The sequence below is a fragment of the Humulus lupulus genome, chromosome 2 (genome assembly GCF_963169125.1).
Source record: "Humulus lupulus chromosome 2, drHumLupu1.1, whole genome shotgun sequence".
Lineage (NCBI taxonomy): Eukaryota > Viridiplantae > Streptophyta > Magnoliopsida > Rosales > Cannabaceae > Humulus > Humulus lupulus.
This window is the reverse complement of record NC_084794.1, coordinates 147,558,754-147,571,381: the sequence shown is the minus strand read 5'-3', so window position 1 is coordinate 147,571,381 and position 12,628 is coordinate 147,558,754.

Below are 12,628 nucleotides of genomic sequence, written 5' to 3'. Positions count from 1 at the left end.
TCGACTGCATCCCCAGCTTCTTCTCGGGTGCCTTCGATGCCGGTTGATAGAGAAATTTCTGGAGACCTTGGAATTGTCTCTTCCTCCAGGCGAGCAACGCACTTAGGCAGCTCCGCCTCCTTAATATGGTCTGGAAGATAGGAAAAGTTGGCAGTGGGATTGTTCTTCCAGAGCAAGTAGAAGCACTCGAACGATGCCCCCTCATAGTCTTCAAGATTGCGGGAGTTCTATTTCTCTAAAGCTGCAACCTCTTGGCGACTTATTGCAAGCTCATCTTGAAGCTTGTGGGCTTCCTGATAATTCCTAAGTGAGACCTCCTTGTACTGCTCCTTGGATGCAGTGATCTTATCGATACTTGCATCCTTCCTCATCAGCTCCTCTTTGAGAGAAGCAATTGTGGCCTCGATCACTTGCAACACCTCGAGGTGCTTCGCCTCGGCTTTTTTAAGAGCCTCGGTATGCTTCGCCTCGACCTCTTTGAGGGCCTCAGAATGTTTCGCCTCGACTAACTTCAGCTACTCGGCATAAGTAGCCTCAGACACCTTGAGTTGCTCGGTGTATTGAGCCTCAGCAGCACTGAGCTGATTTCTGAGTTTCTTCTCAATTTGAGCATTCTGCGTCCTTGAAGATCGCCAGCCAGAGGTCAGGGTAAGCACCCCCTACGATCAGAAAAAGATAAGGTCGTTAATATGAGCAAGTTAAAAAGACAATTTACAAAGCAGAATGCAACTTATAGCAAGCACTTCGTTCAGTGCGTGGCTTAGGACCTGGTCGACCCCCATGGAGCTGGTCTCCTGGATTGCCTCTCGGCTACGTCGGTGCTTTGTTATTTTCGATAGCCTATCTTTGGCTGAGCTGAGCACCATGCCCGTAAGGTCGTCTCCTGAGGCTTCTTCTCGACGACCAGCCGATTGCTGGACGGTGGATGTTGGAGACGTAGGGCCGACTGGAGCCAGAGGAGGAGTCTGTCCGACCGAAGGTAGAAGATCTGGGTTTTTTGGAGTTGGAGGAGTCGCCTCCCTGGTAGGAGCTGGTGGAGGGGTTGTCTCCCTCGTTGGAGTAGACGTGGGAGGGTCGTCTGTTCGAGACTTTTGCAAAGCTGCAGCCCTCCCCAGACTGGCGCCTATGGGATTTCTTCTTGTTCGCAGACTTGGTGTACAAGTCGAAGGCATGCTCAGCAAGCATGTCTGTAAAAAAGAGAAATAAGCGAATAATCAGTCAATATAATAAAATAAACTTGCTAAGTTTAAGAAGCAAGGATAGAGAAATTGAAAGTATAATACCCGAGCTATCATTACTGATCGCTACATTATTTACTCTACTAGTGTTACACTCACTCTCTGGCCTGAAGAAATTTGAATTTAAAGTGGGAGGGTATTTAAAGTTTCCATCCCCATCGAAGAGGTGACAGGGAATATGCAGATTATCTAAGAGAGAGAAATTAGTACCGTTCTCATCCGACGATTCATCAAGGGGCTCGAGAGGGATAGTGGCCTTCTTTTTTCCCTTTCCCTGAGGGGCGGGGGGAGCAGCAGCTCATGGATTATTGGAGGGTTCCCTGATTGTCACTCCTGTTGTCCTCCTTTGAGGTTGTGACACGTCTGGGTGCTGCTTGGGAATCTCCTCTCCAGTGGCACTTCCCGCTGTTGACTCCCTCACATCTTGGTGGGGTGCTAAAAGCCCGACCAGTCTCTAATTGGACTCTGTGACCAGCTGTTTGACACTTTTCTCTATGTCAGTCATGCTGGCCAGGAGGGTTGATTGCATCTCCATGTCTGGAGTAGGGTCTGGTCGCAACCATGGGCCTGAAACGCACTAAATTTCTAAGGAAAATGTAGCAAAAAATTGAAGAAAGATTGACGACCAGTGGTACAAAGACTTTACCTCCTTGAGTGAAGGCCAAGTTGTTCGCGACCATGTCAGTCGTCAGGAAATACTCCAGATGGTACCTCCCCACGTTCGAGATGTAGGTGGTGTCAATCAGGAAAGTGCGACCTATTTCCTGGTGACAAAAGTGGAAAAACCCCGTGTTTTCTTGGTTGGGATTAGCTTTTAGGTCGAACAGATAGTTGACCTCATGCGGTGTGGGGACAAGCCATTTTTTGTGGCTATAGAAGATATAGAGTGCAGCAAGCATTCTATATCCGTTGGGAGTTATTTGAAAAGGGGTGACCCTGAAGTAATTGGCCACCCCCTGGAAAAAGGATGAAGAGGCAAGGTCGCTCCTGCCTCAATGTGGTACCTCGACCAGGCGCTGAAGGCGCCTCCATGAAAGTTCGCCCGTTGGTCTTGAGTGGGTTGAACTAGTGTCACCCCAGGAAGTCCGTACTTTTTAATATAATTGGCGATCATCCTGATCGTTACCCAGCTGACAGGTGCGATGTACCATTCAACATCTGGTTGAACGACGTTTCGGGGATGAGCATGAGTTTGAATGTTTGGGTCAGGAATATTTCTTTCCTGACCACTGGTCGAGGGAATTCCAGCCTGAGGAGCAGGCTGATTTGAAGGGTTTGAAGCTTTCTTTTTCTGGGCTGTGGATTTTACTCTACCCATGGCTGGAAGGTTTGACTGAGGTCTATTGGGTAGGGTTTGAGAAAAAGAAATTTCTGGTATAAGCAATGACAGTTGCTCCTCGTCTTCAAGTAATTGGGCAAGAAATTTGTCGTCGATAGGCCTTTCACCTCCCCAGGGATCTTGCATGAAAAGCTGCGAATAGAGAAAGGGGGAGGTGAGAACGTAAAGCCTAAAAATCTGTGTTGAGAGTTAGAATAACGTTGCTCGCGTATAAAAGTTAAGCTTTTATACGACCAGCAGCATTCTAGCAAAAACACTAAGTTCTATACGAGCAGTTTGAAAAGCAGAAGTAAAAAGTTTTTCGGGAAAAAAGCTTTTTCAACTCCGAAGGGGCGGGAAAAACCTAGTTTTTCAACTAGCCTAAAAATCAAAATTTTACTTCGATTTTACGCCCTAAATGTACAATCTCGACTACCAAACTAGCTCTTAACTCCTACAAAGACATTGTTTCATCACCCTTTCAAGCATCAGTTAACATTCCCAATTTCCCCAAAATAGTTTCAGTCAAGGACAGTAAAAAATCTCCAAGAACTCAGAAATAAAAAATAGCGACAAACAAGTGTTGCATGGCATATTAACAACTGAAAGGTTTGAAGAAACATACTTGTATGAAAGATGGAGTAAAGTTCTGAGGCACTAAGTTGATTTGACTGGGCAAGAGCTTCGTGATATGTCTGAGTTTCTGGAAATATAGCTCCCGGTTCTTTAGTTTTCTTGAGGATAATGTTAAAGTGTAAAAAGTAAAAACTGATTTTGAAGGGTTATTTATATTAGTCGAGGAGCGGTTACCAAGGTAATCATAGAGGGTAACTTTTCAAGGCATGGGGAAGTGTGATAGCCGTCAGACAAGTTATTGGCAAATAAAAAAGACTTGATTAGACATGATTGGTCACCTTTTTCGAGAAAGCGTGGGCGACTCTGACAAATTTCGTGGGGTATTCGAAGGGTCAATTTCCTAAGTTTACTTATTGCTGGTCGCAATAAATAAACTTGGGGGGAAAATGTTTACCCTAAGTACAGCTGCTGATGATGTGGCAAGGATTTCTCACACGTGGTTGACACGTGGCAGAAGTGCTGCTCGACTATCGATTAGAGGCACATCACTTCGCCAGGGGTTAACTTTTAGATACGACCAAGTTGGTCGTATAACCTGCTTTATTTCATTCTTAAACTGTAATCTTATAATAATTGCATTGAATATTTCTTCATTATTATCTTGATACGCGATTATTAAGGAAAGCTAGGGCACATTGGCATATGTAACCCTCCTTGAGCCTATAAATATACATGAAATAGCTCAAGGAAGGGACTTTGGATCCTGGAATATTTTTGCTAAGATAGAGAAAAAGAGAGAGCTATAGTGCAATTATCCATCATTTTATTGTATTTCTTCCAAGGTTTGTGAAACTCAAGTACCCTAATTCTTTGATCACTGCTTTGAGATTCAATCTTAATAATAGCACTAAGTGGACGTAGGTCATTACCATCTTTTGGGGCCGAACCACTATAAATCTTTGGTGTTTTGTTCTCTTCCATTAGATTATCTTTCTTACTTGCCGTTTTATCTTTTGTCGTATATTTGACTCCGTTTCATTGGCCAAATCGTGGGTCAACAACTACTTATGCAACTGTTTAAATAGAAACAGAAAAACAGGTAAAATTCCACACACGAGAATTTTTACGTGGTTCAAAAATCCTTTCAGATAACCTACATCCACGGGGCCACGCTCAGAGAATAAACCAATTAGTAAAGAAATATATGTACAAAAACATTGACTTAAACAATGTAAGATTCCCTTTTAAACTATTGTCGCAATCTTGTTGTACTCCTCTCTACGAATCTGGCTTTTATGAAACATCGATTCTCTTGAAATCCCTTCACAGGATAGCGAGTGCTCACTTCTTCCCAAAGAAAGACTTAGATAGAATCCTCCCCCGAAGATCCTTATGAATACATTCACAATAGACACTACCTGTTTACAAGGGACTAGATAGATATCCACAAGTACACTCAACACTCTCACAAAGATTAATGTGAACAAACTTAATTTCTACAAATAAAACACTCTTCAAAATAACATAATGTTTACAAATTTCCAAATGGAAGAGATAAAATTTCCAAAGGCTTTGGCAATGTATTTATAGGAAAAGAAATTGTCCAAGGCAGTCATTTTCCGTGGTCTTTGTAATCAATTTGCAAATTCCTTTGATTTAGGAAATCAGCCAGCCAGATGAATTCTGTGTCGACAGAAAAGGAAATTGATGACTCGGCAATGCCATCAGATTTATCTGGCAAAATGAACATGGTCATTTCTTTTGACAATATTCATTTTCGAAACCTTCTTTATTACCGAATGAACATAATCCTTGAAAATATTCTCAAAAGCTAAAACATAATATTGTACCAATAAAGATTGATTGTGATAAATAAGGTAAAAATTGTATTCACATTAAAAGATATTTTCACTTAAAAAACCAGCTAAATTATGGGATAATTATTTAAAGATATGTTGTTGATTTTTTGCAATTTTAAAATATTTTTGTCTAAAAATAAAGTTAGCCAGTCAGGGTTTTACATGACTGTCAGAGATATATTCCCCATAAAGTTGGTATGCAACTTTCTGCAATGGGCCTCGTGCAATCCGCCTTGCCCATAGTCTCTACTTAGTGCAATCATTTTTGTATTAACTTAGCATTAACAACCCAGAATGGGGGAATTTTGTATTAATGATAGATAATTAATATTAATGACCCCAACCCTTATAAATAGGGATGGGTATCTCCTTGTAGGGGGTTCGGGTTTGTAACTAAGTGTAATATATACACTGCTTGAGAACCACCATTGAAGCTTGCTATAACAAGCTTCAAACTCACTAAATAATAGAGACTCGTGGATAAGTGTAATGCCCAAATTTCCTAATAAGGTTTAGGACTTTGATTAGGAGGCCGGGAGGGCCATAATTGATCTATTATGATATTTAATAATCATATGCATGTTCATGTGAATTATATTATTATATGGTGGTAAATGCATGCATATGGGAGTATTTATAGTTATGAGGGCATTTTGGTAATTTGGCCTGTTGAGGGCATATTTGTAAATTGGGTGCATAATGTAATTTGTGAATGAGATTTTATTATTATGGAGATATATTCGAGCTATTCGACATGAGACGGTCATATATAATGGATTAGCGGTCTTGTCATAACGGGGTCAATTTCGGGGTAATAGAAATGTTTATTTGGTGATGGATTGGGAGTATTTGAGATCAGGATGGAATTCTGGAAGTTTTGACTATAGTGTCCTCGGGGGTGTTTTCGGGACCCTGAGCACTAGGTTTTATTTGAGGTTACTTAAGCTTGAAGTAGCTTGTCAGATAAGAACGTACGTTAGGAAACCTCTCGTTTTCTCTCTCGACGGTCCGTTTTACCGTTTGAGCATTTTCGAAGATATCTTGAGTTCTAGGAGTTGGAATCAAGCGAGGGTTGAGGCATAGCGATCCTAGGAAAGAATAGAAGCTTCTTAATCGAAGGATTTGACGGAAAACAACCCAATCAAAGGTACTTGAAGTTTAAGTTTTGAGTTATTCCGAGTTTCTAAGCTTTGAATTGATTTTGTGAATCGTTGAGTTTTCGGTTCGTTTGAACCTTGGGTTTTGAGGTATTGGGAAGCTTGGGAACTTTGTTTTGATGATTGGGGAATGTTTAGGTGTGTTTTTGGGGACTTTGAAGTGTTGAAAACACGTTGGAGAATGGTTCTGGGTTGGGCGCCGCGGCCCTAGCTCGAGTTAGCAGGTGGCCTTTCTGTTTCGTTGGGCGCCGCGGCCCTTGTGTGGGGCGCCGCGGCGCTTGCCTCTGGAAATTCTGGGGGCCGCGGCCCAAGGTGCTAGGGTCGCAGCCCTTGCCCTGTTTTCACCTCGTTTGCTCGTTTTGACCCCGAGAACTTAGCTATGGGCCTCGGGAGTGTCCCTACTACTTGGATTAGTTTGGATTGATCTCTTGGAGGCTAGATATTGGTTTGAAAACCTTTGGTTATCATGTTATTGATGGTATTCCATATTTGGTTATGATTAGGTGACCGCTAAGGGCTTAAAGGTTGACCGTTCTCAAGGGTCGTTCTTATATTGGTTCTAGCTCGGATTTGAGGTAAGAAAACTGCACCCTGTGTATATGAGATATGCATGGCTATTATGATGCATGTTGGTTGATTATTGAGTATGACGTGCGTGGTTATTCTTGATGCATGTCGGTTGATTATTATGTGTGACATGCATGGCTATTCTTGATGCATGTTGGTTGACTGTTAAATGTGACATGCATGGCTGTTATTGGTGCATGTTGGACTGTTGGGTATATTGCATATGATGCATGAGAAACATGTGATTAGGACATGCTTTGTATACTGGGTGTGATATCGTTCAAAGCTTGAGCCTCTGTGTTAATGCATAGTCCTAATTGTACTAATATCTGTTGAGTAAGCATGCTGAATACTTGTTATTGGATATTGGACATGTGGTATATGTTGGTGGCATGGCTTACCTGTGTATGGCATTGACTTATTAGTCAGAATCGACAATGGTGTCAGATCCGTCTATGAAGCTGTGATTTATTAGTTAAGTTCACCACGGGCTGAGCACTGGTCGTGTTTTACCGACCCAAGGGTCAGAGGTGGCAGTGCGTTACAAACGCCGGGCCAAATAAAGATTAGATCTAATCGAGGTCGGCATTGAATGACCCATATGGGGTATTAGTGCTGGACCGACCGGAAGGTCAATGAGAACTACAAGCGCTTGCCTGGTCTACGACCAGATGACCATAGCCAAGGTATATGACCCCGATGACTGTTTGTCACATGGCTAAGGGACGTTGTCCATAGTTTCGACTCTAGAGTCGTGAGGAAGGTTATGTTGGTGACTAATCACCTTGCACCTGTCCTAACCAAGCTTATGAAAGAATCACTTATCAGTTGAGCCCTGGTGACCCTATCGTCACATGGCTAGAGGGAGCGATGCTCATTATTGTGACTTTTGGCTATTGTCACCTATCTGTATGGACCGTTGGTTCTGAATGGTTACTTTGGTTATTGTTGATATTATATCATGATATATTATGTTTTCTTGCTGGGCTTCGGCTCACGGGTGCTACGTGGTGCAGGTAAAGGCAAGAAGAAGTTGGACCATCCTTGAGTTGGAGAGCTTAGGTGATGACGTGTACATATGCAGCTGCTCGTCCGCCACGGCTGAGGTTTAAAGTGGAACTAGGGTTGAACCCTGTTTTGCCGCTTAGAACGACCTGCTGTAAATATTTTCCGTGATAAACTCTGAAACTTTGTTTTTGGGATCCCAATGTATATATTAAACGTTCTAGTGAAACGTTACATCTTAACCAAAATGTTTAAACCCTAAACCTCTAATCATACTTAGTTACACGTTTTGGCCAAATGACTCGATTAGCGAGTTTAGCACTGTTTACAAGGCACACCGTAACGGTCCCTGGAGTTTGGGGCGTTACAATAAGGGCTCTATTATAGTTTGAATCACATAAAATCCTTGCGTTCTTTCCTAGTACTTCCTTTAATCTTTCAGATTAAGTTGATAGCGAAAAAGGCAGTCAACAATATTAAAATAATAAAATAATAAAATAATATATGTGCAATAAAGATTAAAGTATCGATAGTATTCGTGAAATGAAAAAGGCAAATTAGATGGCTAAAAAAACCAATAATAAATTAACTTTATGAAGAAGAAATTTACCAAATTTAATAAACATAACACAACAAATTTGAATTACTCAACTTTAATTATAAAAAATCTTAAAACAACTTGAAAGAAAACATACTTGAATGGAAATTAACATCATGGTAAATCAAACTTAATCATAAAAAAAATAATATAATATCTGCAACTTTCAAAAATTTATAGACGGAGTCCTAAACCATAGAGCAACAATTAAATTGAAGGCTTACAGAACGATTGTGAATTTAAAAATCTAACTAAAATAAAATAAAAATTATAATGGATATTTATGAAACAAATTAGGAAAACCATAATCATGCTTTTATCAATTTCTTTAATGCATCATTGGATTTATAATTTACAAAATATATACATATTAAATTGGAAAATTTTATGGTAGAGGATGTGTAGAGACTTCTGAATTAAAACTGTTGTCTGTGTTTTCATCGGGTGACACATTGCACATATTTTGAGTGATTAGTGTTCCACGGAACCTGTTTAAAGTTCCATGAGAATTCAAACCATTTATCGTCACGGTCCATCACCACCGGAGGAATAACTCCTTTGGGGAGCATTACCTCTCAAAGAGCTTATCAAAGGATAATGCCCCAAGTCTCCAGCGAGATTGTTTACTCATCACTTACTCCTCCAGGCATGCAAGAACCCTTCTCCGGACCAGGAGGATAGTTGTCAGATGTCCAACAGAGCGACTTTGGACAACAGACAACCCTATGACACCTACTATCACATGGATTGTGGTGTCGTCTCCGTACAAGCGGCAAAAAAGGATGTCCCACGACGCCGCATGACATGGGAAAACGTGTAACTACTACCCTGACACTGTTAGGGGCATTTTCCTGATAAAGTAGTGGGCTAGAATTCCTCTGATTGGGCCCACCAAGATAAGTTGGGGCCCACTATCTTATTGAATTGAAGAATGTGTATTTATTTCATAACTAACCTCCATTAAAGAGAGGATAATCATAATCAGCTCCCACTAATGAGATTAATTGCCTCCGTTGCCTATAAAAAGGGCTAGGGTACACATTGTAAATGATCCCTTTTCCAATTTTTAGAGTGAGCATAAATGTTGCCTGAGAACCCCCAAAAGAACTTGAGTCGTGCAAGTTCTTCATCCTAATACAAGTGACTCGTGGACTAGGGTTAATTAATAACCTCAATCATGTAAAAATTTGTATTCTTCTTTCATTTTCATTAAGATTTCCTATTACTTAGTTGCTAGCAAAGAAGCTAGTCAGCAAGAACTATATAGATAAATATATATGTATATACATATATTTGGGAACACATGAAAGAACATTACGAATTGCAACATGAAGTTGAATTTTCATGTCTTCAATTTTTCAAAACAAATTAAGAAAATAAATAGAACAAAGAGGAAAAGGAGAAATAAGGAAAAGTGGGGAAACCTTTTTTTTCTTTTTCTTTTGAGGGGATTAGTAAGAAAACACATAATCAAAGCAAGTAAAGAGGATGAATACATATATGAAGCATACCAAAAAATAATATTATGTAATTATTGTTAGAAATAATATAGTGGAGAAAAACGAAAGATATATTAATATATTTAATTGAAGAACATAAATGCAAAAAATTCAATAGAAAGAATAAATCAAAGCAGAAGCACGCGAAACACGCTTTCCTTAAAGCAGAATTGCCCCTTCTACCTGATGGTGCTAGAGGATTCGTGAGCAACCACTTCCCAAGAAACAACAGTTATCAAGCAGGACGAAAAGCACCATTGCATCTGCTTAGGCGAACTCGAAACAAACCTTCCCTCTATCACCATAAAATACTACAAAGATAGAACATAGAAAGAGACTAAGACTATTGTGTGTGATACTTTGTATCTGTGTGACCTAGAATGAGAGGAGATGCCTCCTTTTATAGGATTCATGGAGAGTTGAAAATGTGTGAGAATCAAGTGCATTAATACCCAAATATCCAACAAATATGGAATCTTAATTTATGAAAATCAATCAGAATTAATCACACTTATTATGGTAATATCAACAGTTACCCAAAGTGATTTTCTGAAAATCAATTAGAATTAATCACACTTATTTTGGTAATATCAGTTGTTACCTAAAGTGGTTTTCTGACATTCAATAAAAATTAATCACACAATATTCTGATATCTCAAATTTGACCAAAGTGATAAGCCATAATCAATCAGAATAAATCACACAATAATCAGAAAATCTCATCTCTAATCAAAGTGATTTGCTTAATCATTACCATTTTAGGCATCAATTTCTCATTCACTATTTTTTTTTCCAACAATCTCCCACATGAATGAAATTGATCAATATTAAGAAACAATGACTCAACACTACTCGACGAAACAAGGTGATAGAGTTCTCTAATTGATACTTGCGTAGGATAGGTGGGTGTTAGCCTTGGAACCTTCCTTTGTGAGAATATATTTACTTTACTAACTAATCAGTAGATGTGATGTCTTTGAACCGTTATGTCATTTGTGTAAATGATGATATATCTCCACAGATATTTTTCTGGCATAGTTTAGGTTCTCATGGTTATGTTCATTTTGGTTGTGAACATTTGCCTAGTTCTATGAGAGGTTTTAGAGATTTGATCCCCCACTATTCTCCTTCGAAGCGGTCCCACTTCTCTCTCACATAGGTGACCTCTTATCTAAGAGCAATCCCACATTACTCTGCTCGGACTTCCAATGCGTAAGGGTCATTAAAAGATTGAGCTTAACCTCTTTTACAATGGGCATCATTGTTTCACCATTGAAACGGGTAGGGGTAATCTCCCACAGTGATCCTACTTTGTCTCCATAATTAAGCTGTCCCATTGAACCTAGATCTTGGGATCTCCAGTCAACTAGGTTGGGTGTAACGCCCTGGATAGCCAAGATCGTTACACTGTGTGTTTACAAAGGTGCAATACTTGCTAAACAAGTCATTTAGTTAGATACGTGTTACTGAAACTATAGTTGAGGGTTAAAAGATTTTGGTCACAAAAGTTTCATTTCTTATAATCAAACATTTTTACATGGGATCCCAAAAGTAATAACGTTAAATGACAGTTTACAACACTGCAGGATAAAAGTACAGCTACTAGCCACTCTAAGGGAAAATAGACAATTAGGCTCTTCTCGTCCTGTACAACTCCTCGACCATGGCGACCGATCAGCTGACTATGTACATTCAGACTCAAAGCTCTCCCACTAAGGACTAGTCCACTTTACCCTTGCCTTTACCTGCACCATGTAGCACCCGTGAGCCAAGACCCAACAAGAAAACACAATAACAAAGCACAATCATCAATCGGATAATTCATACATTATTGCCATATACTCAATAGTCTGGAACAATCATATAATTAGACATTCAACATACCAAGCTTATCAATTAACATTAATAACCAAATCACAAATAACAACCAGGGTCGACACCTTAGGTCGCACCGTTATTTATCCCACTGGCTCCGGCTTGCTTAAACCGAGCTCAGTGAATATCAAGCTGTCCTCAGCTACCAGTGGCCAAGCCGCGCCCTGTGCGCAAATATTGATTCCTTAGGCCGTTTATCACATGTCCCATGGCATAATACCATCTATGACATCATACAGATATAGAGAGCTGTTAGTCCCAACATAATCACATAACGGGGTGCAATTTTCTTACCTTTGGATTCCGGTAGCTTTGATCAATGATGACAACCCTCAAGCATGATCCCTTCTGAGCCCTAGCGTACACCTAGTCACGGTCACAAGTTAGAACCATACTAAATTTCAATTCCAAAACCTAACCTCGGGACCAATCCCGAGCCCTCGACAAGCTCTAATTCCACCAAACGGGGTGGTGGAATCAAACCCCGAACCTCTGGGCAAAAATCCTAAGAAATATTCCAAAAACCCTCTTCTGGAGATAGGGTAGCGCTACAGCGCCATAAAAAGGACACTATAGCGCTACAAACAGAGCCAAAAACGTCCCAAGCACCCAAGCCTAGCGATGTAGCACCCTAAGACTAGCGCTAGTCACAGCCAGACAACACCCTGATTTTTCCTCTTCGAACTTCCTCGAGCCAAAACCCTCCAAAATCCTTCCAAACCTCAACCAAACACCAAAACAAGTATATCTCACCCCATATGACCCAACCATACAAAACTCAACCACATCCATCATCAAACCAAGAAAAATCCATGATTGATCTTGAAACTAAAAAACTCAACAAAACACCAAAAACTTCAGAATTCAAGTGACCAAGTCCAGAGTTCCTTACCTTTAATGGGGAAATTCAACCTTAGGCTATCCTCCACACCTCCT